Raw genomic sequence first — 6,000 nt, forward strand, 5'->3', positions numbered from 1 at the left:
AACATATGCATATCTGTATTCCCAGTCATGTGAAATCCATAGATTAGGGCCTAATTTATTTATTTCAATTGACTGATTTTCTTATATGAACTGTAACTCAGTAAAATACTTGAAATAGTTGCATGTTGCGTTTATATTTTTGTTCAGTGTACATGAAATGTTGGCCTTGATAACTTGCATCTTTTAGGTTGCTTGTGAGCTTCAACTGTCAGTAAAGGAACCTATAAATATGGTCTTAAGCACCCTGTCATAATGAGATGGAGTGTGCAGCGTAATTATATATTGATTAGAGAGCTGACCATTGATTGATTTAATCATTTCTGCCCCACTTCAGTCAAAGCTCAAGACCAATGGTCAGGATAACGCTGTCCGATAATCTCTTTAGTATTCATTCATTTACAAATATGCTCTGTTTCATTAAAGGTTTCGTGATGCAGGTGAAATCAGTACAGGCCATCTGTTAAGGTTTGAATCAGAACCTCAACATCTCCCCTTTACTTGATGTTTTAATGCTGTGTAGAAATAGTTAAAGGTGTACTTTACTTTAAAACCATTTTTTCATATTCAAAAGGAGTGACTACATTGTCCACCATCCCAGACAGCTGTGTGTTGTTAAACTACATCCAACAGAACGCAGACAGCTGTGGGTTGTTAAACTACATCCAACAGAACGCAGACAGCTGTGTGTTGTTAAACTACATCTCACAGAACGCAGACAGCTGTGCGTTGTTAAACTACATCCAACAGAACGCATGACAGATGTGCGTTGTTAAACTACATCCAACATAACGCAGACAGCTGTGCGTTGTTAAACTACATCCAACAGAACGCAGACAGCTGTGCGTTGTTAAACTACAACCAACAGAACGCAGACAGCTGTGCGTTGTTAAACTACATCCAACAGAACGCAGACAGCTGTGCGTTGTTAAACTACATCCAACAGAACGCAGACAGCTGTGTGTTGTTAAACTACATCCAACAGAACGCAGACAGCTGTGCGTTGTTAAACTACATCCAACAGAACGCAGACAGCTGTGCGTTGTTAAACTACATCCAACAGAACGCAGACAGCTGTGCGTTGTTAAACTACATCCAAAAAGAACGCAGACAGCTGTGCGTTGTTAAACTATATCCAACAGAACGCAGACAGCTGTGCGTTGTTAAACTACATCCAACAGAACGCAGACAGCTGTGTGTTGTTAAACTACATCCAACAGAACGCAGACAGCTGTGCGTTGTTAAACTACATCCAACAGAACGCAGACAGCTGTGCGTTGTTAAACTACATCCAACAGAACGCAGACAGCTGTGCGTTGTTAAACTACATCCAACAGAACGCAGACAGCTGTGCGTTGTTAAACTACATCCAACAGAACGCAGACAGATGTGCGTTGTTAAACTACATCCAACAGAACGCAGACAGCTGTGCGTTGTTAAACTACATCCAACAGAACGCAGACAGCTGTGCGTTGTTAAACTACATCCAACAGAACGCAGACAGCTGTGCGTTGTTAAACTACATCCAACAGAACGCAGACAGCTGTGCGTTGTTAAACTACATCCAACAGAACGCAGACAGCTGTGCGTTGTTAAACTACATCCAACAGAACGCAGACAGCTGTGCGTTGTTAAACTACATCCAACAGAACGCAGACAGCTGTGCGTTGTTAAACTACATCCAACAGAACGCAGACAGCTGTGCGTTGTTAAACTACATCTCACAGAACGCAGACAGCTGTGTGTTGTTAAACTACATCCAACAGAACGCAGACAGCTGTGCGTTGTTAAACTACATCCAACAGAACGCAGACAGCTGTGCGTTGTTAAACTACATCCAACAGAACGCAGACAGCTGTGCGTTGTTAAACTACATCCAACAGAACGCAGACAGCTGTGCGTTGTTAAACTACATCCAACAGAACGCAGACAGCTGTGTGTTGTTAAACTACATCTCACAGAACGCAGACAGCTGTGCGTTGTTAAACTACATCTCACAGAACGCAGACAGCTGTGCGTTGTTAAACTACATCCAACAGAACGCAGACAGCTGTGCGTTGTTAAACTACATCCAACAGAACGCAGACAGCTGTGTGTTGTTAAACTACATCCAACAGAACGCAGACAGCTGTGTGTTGTTAAACTACATCCAACAGAACGCAGACAGCTGTGCGTTGTTAAACTACATCCAACAGAACGCAGACAGCTGTGTGTTGTTAAACTACATCTCACAGAACGCAGACAGCTGTGCGTTGTTAAACTACATCCAACAGAACGCAGACAGCTGTGCGTTGTTAAACTACATCCAACAGAACGCAGACAGCTGTGCGTTGTTAAACTACATCCAACAGAACGCAGACAGCTGTGCGTTGTTAAACTACATCCAACAGAACGCAGACAGCTGTGCGTTGTTAAACTACATCCAACAGAACGCAGACAGCTGTGCGTTGTTAAACTACATCCAACAGAACGCAGACAGCTGTGCGTTGTTAAACTACATCTCACAGAACGCAGACAGCTGTGTGTTGTTAAACTACATCCAACAGAACGCAGACAGCTGTGTGTTGTTAAACTACATCTCACAGAACGCAGACAGCTGTGTGTTGTTAAACTACATCCAACAGAACGCAGACAGCTGTGTGTTGTTAAACTACATCTCACAGAACGCAGACAGCTGTGCGTTGTTAAACTATATCCAACAGAACGCAGACAGCTGTGCGTTGTTAAACTACATCCAACAGAACGCAGACAGCTGTGCGTTGTTAAACTACATCCAACAGAACGCAGACAGATGTGCGTTGTTAAACTACATCCAACAGAACGCAGACAGCTGTGCGTTGTTAAACTACATCCAACAGAACGCAGACAGCTGTGCGTTGTTAAACTACATCCAACAGAACGCAGACAGCTGTGCGTTGTTAAACTACATCCAACAGAACGCAGACAGCTGTGCGTTGTTAAACTACATCCAACAGAACGCAGACAGCTGTGTGTTGTTAAACTACATCCACAGAACGCAGACAGCTGTGCATTGTTAAACTACATCCAACAGAACGCAGACAGCTGTGCGTTGTTAAACTACATCCAACAGAACGCAGACAGCTGTGCGTTGTTAAACTACATCCAACAGAACGCAGACAGCTGTGTGTTGTTAAACTACATCTCACAGAACGCAGACAGCTGTGTGTTGTTAAACTACATCCAACAGAACGCAGACAGCTGTGCGTTGTTAAACTACATCCAACAGAACGCAGACAGCTGTGCGTTGTTAAACTACATCCAACAGAACGCAGACAGCTGTGCGTTGTTAAACTACATCCAACAGAACGCAGACAGCTGTGCGTTGTTAAACTACATCCAACAGAACGCAGACAGCTGTGCGTTGTTAAACTACATCTCACAGAACGCAGACAGCTGTGTGTTGTTAAACTACATCCAACAGAACGCAGACAGCTGTGTGTTGTTAAACTACATCCAACAGAACGCAGACAGCTGTGTGTTGTTGAACTACATCCAACAGAACGCAGACAGCTGTGTGTTGTTAAACTACATCCAACAGAATGCAGACAGCTGTGTGTTGTTAAACTACATCCAACAGAACGCAGACAGCTGTGTGTTGTTAAACTACATCCAACAGAACGCAGACAGCTGTGTGTTGTTAAACTACATCCAACAGAACGCAGACAGCTGTGTGTTGTTAAACTACAACCAACAGAACGCAGACAGCTGTGCGTTGTTAAACTACATCCAACAGAACGCAGACAGCTGTGCGTTGTTAAACTACATCCAACAGAACGCAGACAGCTGTGCGTTGTTAAACTACATCCAACAGAACGCAGACAGCTGTGTGTTGTTAAACTACATCTCACAGAACGCAGACAGCTGTGCGTTGTTAAACTACATCCAACAGAACGCAGACAGCTGTGCGTTGTTAAACTACATCCAAAAGAACGCAGACAGCTGTGCGTTGTTAAACTATATCCAACAGAACGCAGACAGCTGTGCGTTGTTAAACTACATCCAACAGAACGCAGACAGCTGTGTGTTGTTAAACTACATCCAACAGAACGCAGACAGCTGTGCGTTGTTAAACTACATCCAACAGAACGCAGACAGCTGTGCGTTGTTAAACTACATCCAACAGAACGCAGACAGCTGTGCGTTGTTAAACTACATCCAACAGAACGCAGACAGCTGTGCGTTGTTAAACTACATCCAACAGAACGCAGACAGCTGTGCGTTGTTAAACTACATCCAACAGAACGCAGACAGCTGTGCGTTGTTAAACTACATCCAACAGAACGCAGACAGCTGTGCGTTGTTAAACTACATCCAACAGAACGCAGACAGCTGTGCGTTGTTAAACTACATCCAACAGAACGCAGACAGCTGTGCGTTGTTAAACTACATCCAACAGAACGCAGACAGCTGTGTGTTGTTACACTACATCCAACAGAACGCAGACAGCTGTGCATTGTTAAACTACATCCAACAGAACGCAGACAGCTGTGCGTTGTTAAACTACATCCAACAGAACGCAGACAGCTTGTGTTGTTAAACTACATCCAACAGAACGCAGACAGCTGTGTGTTGTTAAACTACATCCAACAGAACGCAGACAGCTGTGCGTTGTTAAACTACATCCAACAGAACGCAGACAGCTGTGCGTTGTTAAACTACATCCAACAGAACGCAGACAGCTGTGCGTTGTTAAACTACATCCAACAGAACGCAGACAGCTGTGCGTTGTTAAACTACATCCAACAGAACGCAGACAGCTGTGTGTTGTTAAACTACATCTCACAGAACGCAGACAGCTGTGCGTTGTTAAACTACATCTCAACAGAACGCAGACAGCTGTGCGTTGTTAAACTACATCCAACAGAACGCAGACAGCTGTGCGTTGTTAAACTACATCCAACAGAACGCAGACAGCTGTGTGTTGTTAAACTACATCCAACAGAACGCAGACAGCTGTGTGTTGTTAAACTACATCCAACAGAACGCAGACAGCTGTGCGTTGTTAAACTACATCCAACAGAACGCAGACAGCTGTGTGTTGTTAAACTACATCTCACAGAACGCAGACAGCTGTGCGTTGTTAAACTACATCCAACAGAACGCAGACAGCTGTGCGTTGTTAAACTACATCCAACAGAACGCAGACAGCTGTGCGTTGTTAAACTACATCCAACAGAACGCAGACAGCTGTGCGTTGTTAAACTACATCCAACAGAACGCAGACAGCTGTGCGTTGTTAAACTACATCCAACAGAACGCAGACAGCTGTGCGTTGTTAAACTACATCCAACAGAACGCAGACAGCTGTGCGTTGTTAAACTACATCTCACAGAACGCAGACAGCTGTGTGTTGTTAAACTACATCCAACAGAACGCAGACAGCTGTGTGTTGTTAAACTACATCTCACAGAACGCAGACAGCTGTGCGTTGTTAAACTATATCCAACAGAACGCAGACAGCTGTGCGTTGTTAAACTACATCCAACAGAACGCAGACAGCTGTGTGTTGTTAAACTACATCTCACAGAACGCAGACAGCTGTGCGTTGTTAAACTATATCCAACAGAACGCAGACAGCTGTGCGTTGTTAAACTACATCCAACAGAACGCAGACAGCTGTGCGTTGTTAAACTACATCCAACAGAACGCAGACAGCTGTGCGTTGTTAAACTACATCCAACAGAACGCAGATAGCTGTGCGTTGTTAAACTACATCCAACAGAACGCAGACAGCTGTGCGTTGTTAAACTACATCCAACAGAACGCAGACAGCTGTGCGTTGTTAAACTACATCCAACAGAACGCAGACAGCTGTGCATTGTTAAACTACATCCAACAGAACGCAGACAGCTGTGCGTTGTTAAACTACATCCAACAGAACGCAGACAGCTGTGCGTTGTTAAACTACATCCAACAGAACGCAGACAGCTGTGCGTTGTTAAACTACATCCAACAGAACGCAGACAGCTGTGCGTTGTTAAA

The sequence above is a fragment of the Coregonus clupeaformis genome, chromosome 6, assembly GCF_020615455.1.
Source record: "Coregonus clupeaformis isolate EN_2021a chromosome 6, ASM2061545v1, whole genome shotgun sequence".
Classification (NCBI taxonomy): Eukaryota; Metazoa; Chordata; class Actinopteri; order Salmoniformes; family Salmonidae; genus Coregonus; species Coregonus clupeaformis.